This window comes from Oncorhynchus mykiss, chromosome 7 (assembly GCF_057628025.1).
Source record: "Oncorhynchus mykiss isolate SJ-2025 chromosome 7, ASM5762802v1, whole genome shotgun sequence".
NCBI lineage: Eukaryota > Metazoa > Chordata > Actinopteri > Salmoniformes > Salmonidae > Oncorhynchus > Oncorhynchus mykiss.
The window spans coordinates 56,042,550-56,059,922 of record NC_143028.1 but is presented as its reverse complement, the minus strand read 5'-3'; the positions used below and the strand labels follow the sequence as shown (position 1 = coordinate 56,059,922).

The 17,373-nt window shown below is 44.4% G+C and overlaps 1 protein-coding gene across 2 annotated transcripts in view; it reads left to right on the top strand.

The window, feature by feature from the left end:
• The window catches only part of LOC110528165 (E3 ubiquitin-protein ligase RAD18), a 119,235-nt gene that overhangs the window by 84,630 nt on the left and 17,232 nt on the right, over positions 1–17,373 (top strand). The window lies entirely within an intron of this gene.

Here is a 17,373-nt window from a genome sequence, read left to right as displayed (position 1 = left end):
TGCTCTTCAGACAAAGTTAAAATTACAAAACCTTGACACCAACACACTCCTGATGTTCATCATAATTATCACCCATGTCAGCTCCTGCCATGTTGCCACTGTTGGAGAAATGCATTCTTCTGCTCAGTTCACTCTGCTGGGTTTTTGTCATTTGGAGTTAGCTGATGCAGGGAAATTACCAATAGCAGGTAATTGTAGGCCTCCTTGTGAAATTATTGAGGCATCTGCCAAGACAGCTGTCTCGCTTGACTTGACACAGATTAATGCTTTTTCCACTTCCAAACTGCTACACTTGAGAACAAGTTCTCATTTACAATTAAACACTGAAGTGAAAGATGAATGTGCAAGTAGAGATACTGGGGTGCAAAGTAGCAAAAAACAAAATAACAATATGGGGATGAGGTAGTTGGTGGGCTATGTACACATAGCAGTCAGAGGTCGCCCTAGGCTTTTGGGGGACCAAAGGGGAATTTAGGGCAAAACATTTTTGGGGTCCCACACTTGACAGCACAGAGGAAAAATGTGCGAGTTAATTTCCTGCAATTCTACACATTTTGCCATGGGGCATAGAGAAAATTGTGCATTTTAAGGCAAGTTTGCTGCAATTCTACACATTTTGCCATGGGGCATAGAGAAAATTGTGCATTTTAAGGCAAGTTTGCTGCAATTCTACACATTTTGCCATTGGACGCAGAGAAAATTTAGGAGAACAATAACAACAAAACTGTTTTGCAGCTAATTTCCTGCAATTGTACACATTTTGCCATAGGACAGAGATTTTATTTGCGGTTTTTAATATGATCTCTGAGTGAGAGTGACTAACAAAATCAATGGGGGTCCAATGGTCGGGAATTCAACCATGGTTACTACAAGTTTAGATAGCTGGCTAGACTTGTAGATTTACCAATCTAAAAAATGTCATCTGACATGGGCTAATTGATTGACTGACATAACAAGATAAAAACTGCAAAAGTTTGTACACACCTACTCATTCAAGGGTTTTTCTTTATTTGTACTATTTTCAAATCAAATCAAACTTTATTTGTGTGCCGAATACAACTAGACCTTACCATGAAATGCTTACTTACAAGCCCTTAACCAACAGTGCAGTTCAAGAAAAAGCTAAGAAAATATTTACCCAAAAAACTCAAGCAAAAAATAATTAAAAGTATCACAATAAAATAACTATACGAGGCTATATACAGGGGGTACCGGTACCAAGTCAATGTGCGAGGTAATTTGTACATAGGGGTGAAGTGACTATGCATAGATAATAAACAGCGAGTAGCAGCAGTGTACATAACAAATGGTGGGTCAATGTAAATAGTCCAGTGGCCATTTGATTAATTGTTCAGCAGTCTTATGGCTTGGGGGTAGAAGCAGAGAAAGCAACTGGCGTCTCTGACAATTATTTGGTCTTTCCTCTGACACCGCCTAGTATATTGATCCTGGATGGCAGGAAGCTTGGCCCCAGTGATGTACTGGGCCGCACGCACTACCCTCTGTAGCGTCTTATGGTCAGATGCCGAGCAGTTGCCATACCAGGCGGTGATGCAACCGGTCAAGATGCTCTCGATGGTGCAGCTGTATAACTTTTTGAGGATCTGAGGACCATGACAAATCTTTTCAGTCTCCTGAGGGGGAAAAGGTGTTGTCGTGCCCTCTTCACGACTGTCTTGGTGTGTTTGGACCATGATAGTTTGTTGGTGATGTGGACACCAAGGAACTTGAAACTCTCAACCCACTCCATTACAGCCCAGTCAATGTTAATGGGGGCCTGTTTGGACCGCTTTTCCTATAGTCCACGATCAGCTCCTTTGTCTTGCTCACATTGAGGGAGCGGTTGTTGTCCTGGCACAACACTGCCAGGTCTCTGACCTCTTCCTTATATGCTGTCTCATCGTTGTCGGTGATCAGGCCTGCCACTGTTGTGTCATCAGCAAACTTTTTTATTTTATTTTATTTAACCTTTATTTAACCAGGTAGGCCAGTTGAGAACAAGTTCTCATTTACAACTGCGACCTGGCCAAGATAAAGCAAAGCAGTGTGACAAAAACAACAACACAGAGTTACACATGGAATAAACAAACGTACAGTCAATAACACAATAGAAAAAGTCGATATACAGTGTGTGCAAATGGTGTGAGGAGGTAAGGCAATAAATAGTCCATAGTAGCGAAGTAATTACAATTTAGCAAATTAACACTGGAGTGATAGATGTGCAGATGATGATGTGCAAGTAGAGATACTGGTGTGCAAAAGAGCAAAAAAGTAAATCATGACAATATGGGGATGAGGTAGGTAGATTGGATGGGCTATTTACAGATGGGTTGTGTACAGCTGCAGCGATCGGTAAGCTGCTCAGATAGCTGATGCTTAAAGTTAGTGAGGGAGATATGTCTCCAACTTCAGTGATTTTTGCAATTTGTTCCAGTCATTGGCAGCAGAGAACTGGAAGGAAAGGCGGCCAAAGTATGTGTTGGCTTTGGGGATGACCAGAGAGATATCTGCTGGAGCGTGTGCTACGGGTGGGTGTTGTTAGGGTGACCAGTGAGCTAAGGCAGAGCTTTACCTAGCAAATACTTATAGATGACCTGGAGCCAGTGGGTCTGACAACGAATATGTATTGATGGCCAGCCGATGAGAGCATACAGGTCACAACTTAATGAGGCTGTTGGAGTCGTGTTTGGCCACGCAGTCGTGGGTGAACAGGGAGTACAGGAGTGGACTAAGTACACACCACTGAGGGGTCCCAGTGTTGAAGATCAGCGTGGGAGAAATGTGTTGTTGCCTACCCTTTTTTATTTATTTATTTCACCTTTATTTAACCAGGTAGGCAAGTTGAGAACAAGTTCTCATTTACAATTGCGACCTGGCCAAGATAAAGCAAAGCAGTTCGACACATACAACGACACAGAGTTACACATGGAGTAAAACAAACATACAGTCAATAATACAGTATAAACAAGTCTATATACTATGTGAGCAAATGAGGTGAGATAAGGGAGGTAAAGGCAAAAAAGGCCATGGTGGCAAAGTAAATACAATATAGCAAGTAAAACACTGGAATGGTAGATTTGCAATGGGAGAATGTGCAAAGTATAAATAAAAATAATGGGGTGCAAAGGAGCAAAATAAATAAATAACAGGTACAGGCTACAGGTGGGAGATGCTATAGTGACCAGCGAGCTGAGATAAGGGGGGACTTTACCTAACAGGGTCTTGTAGATGACATGGAGCCAGTGGGTTTGGCGACGAGTATGAAGCGAGGGCCAGCCAACGAGAGCGTACAGGTCGCAATGGTGGGTAGTATATGGGGCTTTGGTGACAAAACAGATAGGCTGCATCCAATTTGTTGAGTAGGGTATTGGAGGCTATTTTGTAAATGACATCGCCAAAGTCGAGGATTGGTAGGAAGGTCAGTTTCACAAGGGTATGTTTGGCAGCATGAGTGAAGGATGCTTTGTTTCGAAATAGGAAGCCAATTCTAGATTTAACTTTGGATTGGAGATGTTTGATATGGGTCTGGAAGGAGAGTTTACAGTCTAACCAGACACCTAAGTATTTGTAGTTGTCCACGTATTCTAAGTCAAAGCCGTCCAGAGTAGTGATGTTGGACAGGCGGGCAGGTGCAGGTAGCGATCGGTTGAAGAGCATGCATTTAGTTTTACTTGTATTTAAGAGCAATTGGAGGCCACGGAAGGAGAGTTGTATGGCATTGAAGCTTGCCTGGAGGGTTGTTAACACAGTGTCCAAAGAAGGGCCAGAAGTATACAGAATGGTGTCGTCTGCGTAGAGGTGGATCAGAGACTCACCAGCAGCAAGAGCGACCTCATTGATGTATACAGAGAAGAGAGTCGGTCCAAGAATTGAACCCTGTGAGACCCCCATAGAGACTGCCAGAGGTCCGGACAGCAGACCCTCCGATTTGACACACTGAACTCTATCAGAGAAGTAGTTGGTGAACCAGGCGAGGCAATCATTTGAGAAACCAAGGCTGTCGAGTCTGCCGATGAGGATGTGGTGATTGACAGAGTCGAAAGCCTTGGCCAGATCAATGAATACGGCTGCACAGTAATGTTTCTTATCGATGGCGGTTAAGATATCGTTTAGGACCTTGAGTGTGGCTGAGGTGCACCCATGACCAGCTCTGAAACCAGATTGCATAGCAGAGAAGGTATGGTGAGATTCGAAATGGTCGGTAATCTGTTTGTTGACTTGGCTTTCGAAGACCTTAGAAAGGCATGGTAGGATAGATATAGGTCTGTAGCAGTTTGGGTCAAGAGTGTCCACCCCTTTGAAGAGGGGGATGACCGCAGCTGCTTTCAAATCTTTGGGAATCTCAGATGACACGAAAGAGAGGTTGAACAGGCTAGTAATAGGGGTGGCAACAATTTCGATAGATCATTTTAGAAAGAAAGGGTCCAGATTGTCTAGCCCGGCTGATTCGTAGGGGTCCAGATTTTGCAGCTCTTTCAGAACATCAGCTGAACGGATTTGGGAGAAGGAGAAATGGGGAACGCTTGGGCGAGTTGCTGTTGGGGGTGCAGTGCTGTTGACCGAGGTAGGAGTAGCCAGGTGGAAAGCATGGCCAGCCGTAGAAAAATGCTTATTGAAATTCTCACTTATGGTGGATTTATCAGTGGTGACAGTGTTTCCTATCTTCAGTGCAGTGGGCAGCTGGGAGGAGGTGTTCTTATTCTCCATGGACTTTACAGTGTCCAGAACTTTTTTGAGTTAGTGTTGCAGGAAGCAAATTTCTGCTTGAAAAAGCTAGCCTTGGCTTTTCTAACTGCCTGTGTATAATGGTTTCTAGCTTCCCTGAACAGCTGCATATCACGGGGGCTGTTCGATGCTACTGCAGAACGCCATAGGATGTTTTTGTGTTGGTTAAGGGCAGTCAGGTCTGGGGAGAACCAAGGGCTATATCTGTTCCTGGTTCTAAATTTATTGAATGGGGCATGTTTATTTAAGATGGTTAGGAAGGCATTTAAAAAAAATATCCAGGCATCCTCTACTGACGGGATGAGATCAATATCCTTCCAGGATACCGGCAGGATACCGGGGGCGGCAGGGTAGCCTAGTGGTTAGAGCGTTGGACTAGTAACCGGAAGGTTGCGAGTTCAAATCCCCGAGCTGACAAGGTACGAATCTGTCGTTCTGCCCCTGAACAGGCAGTTAACCCACTGTTCCCAGGCCGTCATTGAAAATAAGAATTTGTTCTTAACTGACTTGCCTGGTTAAATAAAGGTAAAAAAAAAAAAAAAAAAAAACCCCGGCCAGGTCGATTAGAAAGGCCTGCTCGCTGAAGTGTTTCAGGGAGTGTTTTACAGTGATGAGTGAAGGTCGTTTGACCGCTGACCCATTACGGATGCAGGCAATGAGGCAGTGATCGCTGAGATCTTGGTTGAAGACAGCAGAGGTGTATTTAGAGGGGAAGTTGGTTAGGATGATATCTATGAGGGTGCCCGTGTTTAAGGCTTTGGGGAGGTACCTGGTAGGTTCATTGATAATTTGTGTGAGATTGAGGGCATCAAGTTTAGATTGTAGGATGGCTGGGGTGTTAAGCATGTTCCAGTTTAGGTCGCCTAGCAGCACGAGCTCTGAAGATAGATGGGGGGCAATCAGTTCACATATGGTGTCCAGAGCACAGCTGGGGGTAGAGGGTGGTCTATAGCAGGCAGCAACGGTGAGAGACTTGTTTTTAGAGAGGTGGATTTTTATAAGTAGAAGTTAAAATTGTTTGGGTACAGACCTGGATAGTAGGACAGAACTCTGCAGGCTATCTTTGCAGTAGATTGCAACACCGCCCCCTTTGGCAGTTCTATCTTGTCTGAAAATGTTGTAGTTTGGAATTAAAATTTCAGAATTTTTGGTGGTCTTCCTAAGCCAGGATTCAGACACAGCTAGAACATCCGGGTTGACAGAGTGTGCTAAAGCAGTGAATAGAACAAACTTAGGGAGGAGGCTTCTAATGTTAACATGCATGAAACCAATAATGGCTATTATGGTTACAGAAGTCGTCAAAAGAGAGCGCCTGGGGAATAGGAGTGGAGCTAGGCACTGCAGGGCCTGGATTCACCCTTACCACCTGGGGGTAGCCTGTCAGGAAGTCCAGGATCCAGTTGCAGAAGGAGATGTTTAGTCCCAGGGTCCTTAGCTTACTGATGAGCTTTGTGGGTACTATGGTGTTGAACGCTGAGCTGTAGTCAATGAACAGCTTCTCACATAGATGTTCCTTTTGTCCAGGTGGGAAAGGGCAGTGTGAAGTGCGATTGCATCATCTGTGGCTCTGTTGGGGTGGTATGAGAATAATCTCAAGGGTATCCGGAAGGATGCTGTTGATGTGAGCCATGGCTAGCCTTTCAAAGCACTTCATGGCTACCTACGTCAGTGCTACTGATAATGGTAGCATTGGTAATGGTAATCATTTAGGCAGGTTACCTTCGCTTCTTTGGGCACAGGGACTATGGTGGTCTGCTTGAAACATGTAGGTATTACATGGATGACCAAATTCAACACTCATTGGCCCCATACAACAATCCCTCACTTTATGCGTTTATTTTCTAACTCTGACCAATGGTAACAAAGTAAACCTTGAAGTGAGGTTTTAGAATCTCCCTCTGGTGGCCAAGTTGGCCTGTTTTAACAAATGCAATTGGATGGTGGCTCTCCAGTGTAAGATCTCTGATAGGTTGATTCGTTATTCTGTTACCGGATATAATCAAGGTGCTTAGCTGATCCTACTTAGCAAAGTGGCTAATTGTGCCAGGTTTGCTTATGAGAAAAGCTAGCGGCTAGCCATTTTAGACAAAAGTTCTAAGCTTCTGGTCTAAGCGAAAGTTTGAGTAAGGACCCGTAGAGTTTTTTAAATAAATCTTTACATTTTTGTCATTTAGCAGGTGCTCTTCAGAAGGGCGACATACAGTAGTGAGTGCCTACATTTTTCAAACTTCTTCATACTGGTCCCACGTAGGAATCGAACCCACAAACCTGGCTTTGCAAGCGCCATGCTCTACCATTCAACAGATGTAGTTGGCCATTAGTGCCTTTTTCCTACAGTTAGTTTTATCAAGTTTCAGGAAAGTCTACCCTGGGGAGAAGTCAGATGTCAATTTGATCCGCATCAGTCTTGGTGTGGCCTTCTGAGTGTCGCGGTGGTCTAAGGTACTGCATCGCTGTATTGCAGCATCACTACAGCCTGGGGTTTGGTCATCAGTTGAACTGTCATCGGCCATCAGTTTAACTGTGTTTCCTCCAGCATATTCGTGCAGCTGGCTTCCGGGTTAAGCGAGCAGGTGTTAAGAAGCGCGGCTTGGTGGGTCATGTTTCGAAGGACGCATGACTCGACCTTCGTCTCTCCCGAGCCCGTTGAGGAGTTGCAGCAATAAGACAAGATCATAATCACGAAATTGGGGAGTTAAAGGGGGTTTTAAAAAAAAACATTAGAATTTAGCTGTCCACTTCTCACACTCAGATTTCAGTGTGTGTATCTGTGTAGACAATTTTTTCACCGAACAAAAATTTGGGGTTGATGTTCCTTAAAAGGCTTAGTGGATTTAATTTCAGCAGGGCTTTGTATGCAACTAAAATGTGTATGTGGTACGGTACTGCATCCAACTCTGAACACATGCAGAGCTGTGCCACCCCCATCCCCTATATTCATCTGAACCATACTGACAGCAGCCTTAAATGAGGCACATTTGCACAACTTCATTGAGAGAGTGTGTGTGTGTGTACATGTTTTCCTACATTATCAGTCACCATAATGTTCTGCGTGTGTGTTTGTAGCTAGGTTTCCATGGAATTGGCGACAGATTTTCATGCAAATATTATTTTTTTCGATTTTTACATGACACCCTGCTCAGCTTTCTCTCTGCATGGCTGGTAGCCTAGGCCTAAGCTATGACTGCCTCACCGCTCACATAATGGATTTCGCAACACAATTCAACACAAAAAGGTCCTGGTTTTGTGCACAGAAGACCACCCTAGCCCATGTGGAAGGGAGGGGGGGTGGACCCTCATCCCACCACACTGGCAACACTTTAAGGGGCATTGCACAAAAAATGGCGCTAACTAGGGAAATGTTCCCACTGTTCTGTTCTTAGTGCCAGTCTGCATGTTCAAACTAAAACAATGTAACTAATAATGGCAAGTCAGTTAAGAACACATTTTTATTTAGAAGGACAGCCTACTCCTTCCTCCCCGTCAGGGAATTGAACCCCGGTCTCCCGCATGACACAGGTATTCTTTAGCTAAATATCCCAGTACTGTACTCTCGACCGTCACATTGTACAGCGCCATATTTTCCGTTCCATCCTAACAGAAATCCAGAATTTTTTCTTTCTTAGAATAGAAACACCATAATATTAATCAAATTAATTTAGCAAGTACCAGTCAAAAGTTTGGACACACCTACTCATTCCAGGGTTTTTCTTTATTTTACTATTTTCTACATTGTAGAATAATAGTGAAGACATCACAACTGTGAAATAACACATATGGAATCAGTTAAGAAACATTTCTTATTTACAAGAACAGCCTGCACCTTCCTCCCCGTCTGGGAATTGAACCCCAGTCTCCCGCATGCCTACATTCTCTAGTACAGCCATTATCGAAGGCTATCAAATGCTTCTCAAAGATGCCCTCTGGTGGTCGATCTAGCACTAACTAGCATTAATGGTACCAGTGGTTCACACTTAAATAACGTGCCATAGAATTCTGCGGCACCGTGCAAGCTGCGCCGCAGTACGCTGCAACTTTTAAAGGATGAACCACTGTACAGTACACGTGTTTAGCAGATGTTATTACGGGTGTAGCGAAAAGCTTGTCTTTCTAGCTCCGACAGTAAAGGAATGGAATTAACCATATATATATATATATATATATATATATATATATATATATATATATATATATGGATGTGCAATGTCAGAGCGGCATAGACTAGATGCAGTTGAATATAATAGAATACCGTATATACAGTGGGGCAAAAAAGTATTTAGTCAGCCACCAATTGTGCAAGTTCTGCCACTTAAAAATATGAGAGAGGCCTGTAATTTCCATCATAGGTACACTTCAACTATGACAGACAAAATGAGGAAAAACAATCCAGAAAATCACATTGTAGGATTTTTTTATGAATTTATTTGCAAATTATGGTGGAAAATAAGTATTTGGTCACCTACAAACAAGCAAGATTTCTGGCTCTCACAGACCTGTAACTTCTTCTTTAAGTGGCTCCTCTGTCCTCCACTCTTTACCTGTATTAATGGCACCTGTTTGAACTTGTTATCAGTATAAAAGACACCTGTCCACAACCTCAAACAGTCACAATCCAAACTCCACTATGGCCAAGACCAAAGAGCTGTCAAAGGACACCAGAAACAAAATTGTAGACCTGCACCAGGCTGGGAAGACTGCATCTGCAAAAGGTAAGCAGCTTGGTTTGAAGAAATCAACTGTAGGAGCAATTATTAGGAAATGGAAGACATACAAGACCACTGATAATCACCCCCAATCTGGGGCTCCACGCAAGATCTCACCCCGTGGGGTCAAAATGATCACAAGAACGGTGAGCAAAAATCCTAGAACCACACGGGGGGACCTAGTGAGAGAGCTGGGACCAAAGTAACAAAGCCTACCATCAGTAACACACTACGCTGCCAGGGACTCAAATCCTGCAGTGCCAGACGTGTCCCCCTGCTTAAGCCAGTACATGTCCAGGCCCGTCTGAAGTTTGCTAGAGAGCATTTGGATGATCCAGAAGAAGATTGGGAGAATGTCATATGGTCAGATGAAACCAAAATATAACTTTTTGGTAAAAACTCAACTCGTGTTTGGAGGACAAAGAATGCTGAGTTGCATCCAAAGAACACCATACCTACTGTGAAGCATGGGGGTGGAAACATCATGCTTTGGGGCTGTTTTTCTGCAAAGGGACCAGGACGACTGATCCATGTAAAGGAAAGAATGAATGGGGCCATGTATCGTGAGATTTTGAGTGAAAACCTCCTTCCATCAGCAAGGGCATTGAAGATGGAACATGGCTGGGTCTTTCAGTATGACAATGATCCCAAGCACACCACCCGGGCAACGAAGGAGTGGCTTCGTAAGAAGCATTTCAAGGTCCTGGAGTGGCCTAGCCAGTCTCCAGATCTCAACCCCATAGAAAATCTTTGGAGGGAGTTGAAAGTCCGTGTTGCCCAGCAACAGCCCCAAAACATCACTGCTCTAGAGGAGATCTGCATTGGAGGAATGGGCCAAAATACCAGCAACAGTGTGTGAAAACCTTGTGAAGACTTACAGAAAACGTTTGACCTCTGTCATTGCCAACAAAGGGTATATAACAAAGTATTGAGATAAACTTTTGTTATTGACCAAATACTTATTTTCCACCATAATTTGCAAATAAATTCATTCAAAATCCTACAATGTGATTTTCTGGATTTTTTTTTCTCATTCTGTCTGTCATAGTTGAAGTGTACCTATGGAAAGTGGAAGAACTTGCATAATTGGTGGCTGACTAAATACTTTTTTGCCCCACTGTACATATGACATGAGTAATGCAAAATATGTAAACATTATTAAAGTGACTAGTGTTTCATTTATTAAAGTGGGCAGTGACTTTAAGTCCATGTATATAGGCAGCAACCTGTAATGTGCTAGTGATTGCTATTTAACAGTCTGATGGCCTTGAGAAAGAAGCTGTTTCTGGATGATAGTGGGGTGAACAGGCAGTGACTCGGATGATTATTGTCCTTGATTATCATTTTGGCCTTCCTGTGGCATCGGTTGCTGTAGGTGTCCTGGAGGGCAGTTTGCCCCCAGTGATGCGTTGGACAGACCGCACCACCATCTGGAGAGCCCTGCGGTTGCGGGGGGATGCAGTTGCCGTACCAGGCAGTGGTACAGCCGACATGAGGCTCTCAATTGTGCATCTGTAAAGGTTTGTGAGGGTTTTAGGGTCCAAGCCAAATTTCCTTAGCCTCCTAAGGTTGAAGAGGCACTGTTGCGCCTTCACTGTCTGTGTGGGCGGACCATTTCAGTTTGTCAGTGATGTGTACGCCGAAGAACTTGAAGCTTCTCCACTGCGGTCCTGTCAATGTGAATAGGGGGGTACCCCCTCTGCTGTTTCTTGAAGTCCACGATCATCTCCTTTGTTTTGTTGATGTTGAGTGAGAGGTTATTTTCCTGACACCACACTCCGAGGGCCCTCACCTCCTCCCTGTAGGCTGTCTCGTCATTGTTGGTACTCAGGCCTACTGCTGTTATGTCGTCTGCAAACTTGATGATTGAGTTGGAGGTGTACGTGGCCACGCAGTCATGGGTGAACAGGGAGTACAGGAGGGGGCTGAGCATGCTCTCTTGTGTGGCCCTAGTGTTGAGGATCAGTGAAGTGGAGGTGTTGTTTCGTACTTACCTTCCTACCACCTGGGGGCATCCCGTCAAGAAGTCCAGGACAGGGTTGAGACCCAGTTTCTCCAGCTTAATGATGAGCTTGGAGGGTACTATGGTGTTGATTGCTGAGCTATATTCAATGAACAGCATTCTTACATAGGTATTTATCTTGTCCAGATGAGATAGGGCAGTGTGCAGTGCAATGGCGATTGCATCATCTGTGGATCTATTGGGGCGGTAAGCAAATTGAAATGGGTCTAGGGTGTCGGGTAAGGTAGAGGTGATATGATCCTTGACTAGTCTCGCAAAGCACTTCATGATGACAGAAGTGAGTACTACGGGGGCGATAGTCATTTAGTTCAGTTACCTTAGCTTTCTTGGGTACAGGAACAATTGTGGCCATCTGGAAGCATGTGGGGACAGCAGATTGGGATAGGGAGAGATTGAATATGTCCGGAAGTACACCAGCCAGCTTGGTATACGCATGCTCTGAGGACACTGCTAGGGATGCCGTCTGGGCCGGCAGCCTTGCGAGGGTTAACACGCTTAAATGTCTTACTCACGTTGGCCACGGAGAAGGAGAGCCCAATGTCCTTTGTAGCGGGCCGCGGCAGTGGCACTGTGTTATCCTCAAAGCGGGCAAAGAAGGTCTTTAGCTTGTCCGGAAGCAAGACATCGGTGTCCGCGATGTAGCTTGTTTTTCTTTTGCAGTCCCTGATTGTCTTTAGAACCTGCCACATACGTCTTGTGTCTGAGCCGTTGAATTGCGACTCTTTGTCTCTACTGACGTTTTGCCTGTTTGATTGCCTTGCGGATGGAATAGCTACACTGTTTGTATTCTGCCATATTCTCAGTCACCTTGCCATGGTTAAATGCAGTGGTTTGCTCTTTCAGTTTTGAGTGAATGCTGCCATCCGTCCACGGTTTCTGTTTAGAGTAGGTTTTAATAGTCATAGTGTGTGCAACATCTCCTATGCACTTCCTGATTAACTCAGTCACTGTATCAGTAAATTTGTCAATGTTATTATCGGAGGCTACCCGGAATATATCCCTATCCGCGTGATCAAAACAATCTTGAAGTGTCGATTTTGATTGGTGAGAATAGCGTTGAATAGTCCTTAGCTCGGGTACTTCCTGTTTGAGTTTCTGCCTATAGGAAGGGAGGAGCAAGTCAAATTGTATTGGTCACATACACATGGTTAGCAGATGTTAATGCGAGTGTAGCGAAATGCTTGTGCTTCTAGTTCTGACAGTGCAGTAATATCTAACAAGTAATCTAACAATAACCAAACAACTACCTAATAGACACAAATCTAAAGGGAGGAACAAGCATGGTGCAATAGATGGTATAAGGTACATTATATACATATACGGTGAGTAATGTATGATATGTTAACATTTTTAAAGTGGCATTGTTTAAAGTTACTAATGATTAATTTATTAAACTGGCCAGTGATATGAGTCTCTATGTAGGCAGCAGCCTCTCTGAGTTAGTGATGGAGAAATGGAGTCATGGTCAGATTTGCCGAAAGGAGGGCCTTGTGGGCATCCCGGAAGTTGGAGTAGCAGTGGTCGAGAGTTTTAGCTGCGCGAGTACTACAGTCAATGTGTTGATAGATCTTCGGCAGCCTTTTTCTCAAATTAGCTTTGTTAAAATCCCCAGCTACAATAAATGCGTCCTCGGGAAATGTGGTTTCCTGTTTGCATAAAGTCCAGTGAACTTCTTTGAGACCCGTCGTGGTATCGGCTTGAGGGGGATATCCACGGCTGTGACTATAACCGAAGATAATTATTTGGGGAGATAATATGGTCTGCATTTGATTGTGAGGTATTCTAGGTGAACAAAAGGACTTGAGTTCCTGTATGTTATCACACCATGAGTCGTTAATCATGAAACATACACCCCTCTTCCTGGAGAGATATTTATTCCTGTTTGCGCAATGAACTGAGAAGCCAACTGGCTGGACTGTCTCAGACAGTATATCCCGAGAGAGCCATGTTTCCGTGAAACAGAGTGTGTTACAATCCCGGATGTCTCTCTGGAAAGAAATCCTCGCCCTGAGCTCGTCAACTTTATTATCCAGAGACTGGACATTAGCGAGTGATATCCTCGGAAGCGATGGGTGGTGTGCGCGCCTCCTAAGTCGGACTAGAAGACCACTCCGAGTATCTCTCCTCCGCCTGCGGTGTTTTGGGTCGGCCTCTGGAATCCGTTCAATTGCCCTGGGGGGTGCGAACAAAGGATCCGGTTCTGGAAATTTGTATTCCTGGTTGTAATGCTGTTAGTGCTGGTGACTCTGATATCCAATAGTTCTTCTCAACTGTATTAGATTAGATTGGATTCAACTTTATTGCCATTGAACTAGTACAAGTACAGTACAACGAAATGCAGTTAGCATCTGACCAGAAGTGCAAATAACAGAGTGCAAATATGTACAAGTGAAACAATTAAGTACAATGTATGTTATTAAGTGGGATGTATAAATGTGCAATAAAGGCAAATGGCAAGTCCAAATGTGCAATGAAGGCAAATTGAAAGTGCAAGGAGGCATGCAACTGAAATGCAGGGATAGCAGCAATGAGGTTACCGAGGTAGATATGTACATATAAAACTGAATAATGTCCTAAATCAGATTTTGCAAAGCAATGTCAGAGTCCAGTCCACAATGCAGATAGCTCAGTTAGCCAATGTGCGGGAGCACTGGTTGTTCGGCCCAATTGAGGTAGTATGTACATGAATGTATAGTTAAAGTGACTGTGCATATATGATAAACAGAGAGTAGCAGCAGCGTAAAAGAGGGGTTGGAACACAATGCAAATAGTCCGGGTAGCCATTTGATTACCTGTTCAGGAGTCTTATGGCTTGGGGGTAAAAACTGTTGAGAAGCCTTTTTGTCCTAGACTTGGTACTCCGGTACCGCTTGCCATGCGGTAGTAGAGAGAACAGTCTATGACTGGGGTGGCTGGGGTCTTTGACAATTTTTAGGCCCTTCCTCTGACACCGCCACCGATGTGAAGGGTCGCTGATGAAGTCGCGTGCCATATGCAGACACCGCTTGCGCTGTAGATCTACGATGGCAAGGAGCTGGGCACCCGTGATGTGCTGGGCAGTTTTCACCATCTGTTGCAGGACCTTTCGGTTGGACACGGAGCATCCGCCAAACCACACTGTGGCGCAGTTAGTCAGAATGCTCTTGACCGTGCAGCGGTAAAAGTTCACCAGGATCTTGGTAGACCAGCGGGCCCTTCTTCAGCCTCCTCAAAAGTACAGGCGCTACTGCGCCTTTTTGACCAGGTTTGAGCTATTGTGGGTCCAGGAGAGGTCCTCAGAGATGTAGACACCCTGGAATTTGAAGCTGGGCACACGCTCCACCTCAGTGTCATCAATGAGATCTGGGGTGTGGCTGCAGCTTTTAGACTTCCTGTAATCCACAATGAGCTCCTTGGTTTTCTTTGCATTGAGGGCCAGGTTGTTGTCAGCGCACCATGCAGCCAGGTGCTTGACTTCCTCCCTGTAGGCTGACTCGTCATTGTCACTGATCAGGCCTACCACCGTGGTGTCGTCTGCGAACTTGACAATGATGTTGGAACCGTGTACAGGAACGCAGTCGTAGGTAAAGAGGGAGTACAGGAAGGGGCTCAGCACGCAGACCTGTGGCACACCGGTGTTCAGGTTCAGGGTTGAGGAGGTGAAGTTGTCAAACCTGACAGACTGGGGTCTGTTGGTTAGGAAGTCCAAAGTCCAGTCACAGAGAGAGGGGCTGATCCGTAGGTCATGGAGTTTGGTGACCAGCCTAGAAGGAATGCCCGTATTGAATGCTGAGCTAAAGTCTATCAACAGCATTCTCACATACAGTGAAGGAAAAAAGTATTTGATCCCCTGCTGATTTTGTACATTTTCCCACTGACAAAGAAATGATCCGTCTATAATTTTAATGGTAGGTTTATTTGAATAGTGAGAGACAGAATAACAACAAAAAAATCCAGAAAAACGCATGTCAAAAATGTTATAAATTGATTTGCATTTTATTGAGGGAAATACGTATTTGACCCCTCTACAAAACATGACTTAGTACTTGGTGGCAAATCCCTTGTTTGTTTTTTGATGGCTGGATCTTTGTTGGCCCTGTCGAAGTGAGCATAGAACCTGTTTAACTCGACGGCGATGGAGACGTCGCTGGCTGTGGGGGTAGTGTTTTTTGACCGGTAGTCTGTTATGGCTTGGATGCCCTACCACATGCATCGAGGGTCGGAGTTGTTGTTGAAGTGCTCTTCAATCCGCACTTTGTGGTCATGTTTAGCCATCTTGATACCCTTTTTCAGGTTGGCCCTGGATGAGCTGTAGGCTTCCGCATTGCCGGATCTGAAAGCAGCCTTGCGTGCCTTTAGCAGTAGTCCGACCTCTCTGTTCATCCAAGGCTTCTGGTTGGGGAAGGTCTTTATTAGTTTATGGGTGGTGACATTGTTGATGCCGATGTTGTAATCCAGAACGGAAGAAGCATATGTTTCAATGTCCGTATGGGAGTCAAGGGTGGCCTGAGTGGCAAACAATCTCCAGTCTGATGTTGAAACTGGTGCTGTAGTAATAAGTCTGATCCCTCTGGCCACACTTTGACTGTCCTCACTGATGGTTTCACGTGTTTAATGAGGGGTAAATACTTGGGGAGTAGGAACAGTGAAAGGTGATCAGACTGGCTTTGTAAGCCTCCGGAATGTTTGTATACACGTGGTCTAGTGTATTGTCTCCTCTGGTGGGGCAGGAGACATGGAATTTTGGAGAGAAAAAAATCAGATTTGAGTAAAATCCCCTGCAACAATAAAAGCACCACCAGGATGTGCTGTTTGCTAATAGTAACCTGCAGTTCTTTCATTGCTAGTTTAGCATTAGCATCCGGAGGTATATAGGCTGCAGTAACAACAATGGACGTAAGCTCCCGAGGCAAGTAGAAAGGCCTGCACCTAATCATCAAGTACTCCAAATTGGTTGAGCAGTAACTCCCGGTTATGTTACTGTCTGTACATAATGCTTTGTTTACATAAATGCACAGGCCACCTCCTCTGGTCTTATCAGAGTCCTCTGCCGTACGATCAGCCCTGAAGACGTTGCGCCCCTCTTGCCAATAGCGTTGTCGGGTATGCTGTTGTTTAGCCACATTTCCGTGAAAATCATGACGCTACAGTCCATAATCCTTTTTTGTGAGATGATTCTTAGTCGTATTTCATCCATTTTGTTCACAAGTGACCGGACGTTAGCGAGGAAAAGGCTAGGTTGTGAAAGCCGATGTGAGGTTAGCATTTGCCTAGCCTGTAGGCCACTCTGCTTTCCTCGCCTTTGTTTACGATCTCAACGCCGCCTCCGGACACCTCCTCTCTGCGATGTTTCAGTCTCCCGGGGCGTCTTCGCGATCTCCAGTGGAAGTTGTAAGATGTCAAAAACTCTCTTTATGCATGTTGTTCCAATATCCAGGAGTTCTTGTCGGCTATATAGAGTGTACGTCAGGCTGTACTGAGTGAATAAACTAAGAACTATTAAGTGAATTACTGCTAATTCACAACATCTGGGTAGCCGCTGAGCCTCGTATTGTACACGTGCCGCCATTATTATTTATTTATTTATTATTATTTAATAAAACAAAAAAAAATATGTACAGTTGAAGTTGGAAGTTTACGTACAACTACATTTAAACTCAGTTTTTCACAATTCCTGACTTTTAAACCCAGTAAAAATTCAGTTTTAGGTCAGAAGGATCACCGCTTTATTTTAAGAATGTGAATGTAGTAAGAATGTAGTAGAGAATTATTTATTTCAGCTTTTATTTTTTGTCCATTTGGAAGACCCATTTGCGACGAAGCTTTAACTTCCTGACTGATGGCTTGAGATGTTTCTTCAATATATCCGCAGAATTTTCCATTCTCATGATGCCATCTATTTTGTGAAGTACACCAGTCCGTCCTGCAGCAAAGCACCACCAC